Source organism: Solea solea, unplaced genomic scaffold (genome assembly GCF_958295425.1).
Source record: "Solea solea unplaced genomic scaffold, fSolSol10.1 scaffold_162, whole genome shotgun sequence".
Classification (NCBI taxonomy): Eukaryota; Metazoa; Chordata; class Actinopteri; order Pleuronectiformes; family Soleidae; genus Solea; species Solea solea.
The window spans coordinates 25,001-26,353 of NW_026704111.1; positions in this window are offsets into that span (position 1 = coordinate 25,001).

Here is a 1,353-nt window from a genome sequence, read left to right on the forward strand (position 1 = left end):
CAACGGTCCGTATCTCGGTCATTTATCCACCTTTTCGGGTGGAACCGACGGTGTCGCGTTGCCCCGGTCCCCGCCGAGGGCCGTGGGGCGTCGGGTCCTGAGTTTTCCCCGTGCTTCCTATGGTTTTCGGCCCTCGAAAAACCCAATTCGCCCCGGTTCGAAAAAGCGGCACTTAGAAGAAATTTCGAAAAAGTGCGCTCACTTGGAAGCCGTGTTCCTATGTATGTGCCGGGAGTGTCGCACACAACCCACACAAACTCGACCAAACATGCTCTCTGGCCCATGTTGCGCAGCATCCCGGTAAACTCGGCCAAACATGCTCTCTGGCCCATGTTGCGCAGCATCCCGGTAAACTCGAACCAAACATGCTCTCTGGCCCATGTTGCGCAGCATCCCGGTAAACCTCCGCCGCGGTTCTCGGGACCGGGGCCGAGCGCGAGCGCCTATTTTCGGGTAAATTGTGACGACTTTTGACGGGCCGTATCTCGGTCATTTCTCCACCTTTTCGGGTGGAACCAACGGTGTCGCGTTGCCCCGGTCCCCGCCGAGGGCCCTGGGACGTCGGGTCCCGAATTTTCCCCGTGCTTCCTATGGTTTTCGGCCGTGGGAAAACCCTATTCGCCCCGGTTCTCGGGACCCCGGCCGAGCGCCGACCTCTGCCCGAGCGCGAGCGCCTATTTTCGGGGTAAATTGTGACGACTTCCACGGGTCATATCTCGGTCATTTCTCCACCTTTTCGCATGGAACCAGCGGCGTTCCACTCCTCTGGCCCCTGCGCAGAGCCCTGCGTTGTGACATTTTGATAAAAGCATCACCCTGGGTGGCCCTGGGAGGCGTACCTATTTTTTTGGCATAAAGAGGGGCGATTTAAAACGGGCCGTATCTCCGTCACTCCTGCACCTTTTCGCATGGGATGAACGGCGTTCCACTCCTCTGGACCCTGTGCAGAGCCCTGCCTTGTAACATTTTGATAAAATCACGTTTTTAGCCATTCTCCCGTCGGTGGCCCTGGGAGGCGTACCTATTTTTTTGGCTTAAAGAGGGGCGATTTACAACGGGCCGTATTTCGGTCACTCCTGCACCTTTTCGCATGGGATGAACGGCGTTCCACTCCTCTGGACCCTGTGCAGAGCCCTGCCTTGTAACATTTTGATAAAATCACGTTTTTAGCCATTCTCCCGTCGGTGGCCCTGGGAGGCGTACCTATTTTTTTGGCTTAAAGAGGGGCGATTTACAACGGGCCGTATTTCGGTCACTCCTGCACCTTTTCGCATGGGATGAACGGCGTTCCACTCCTCTGGACCCTGTGCAGAGCCCTGCCTTGTAACATTTTGATAAAATCACGTTTTTAGC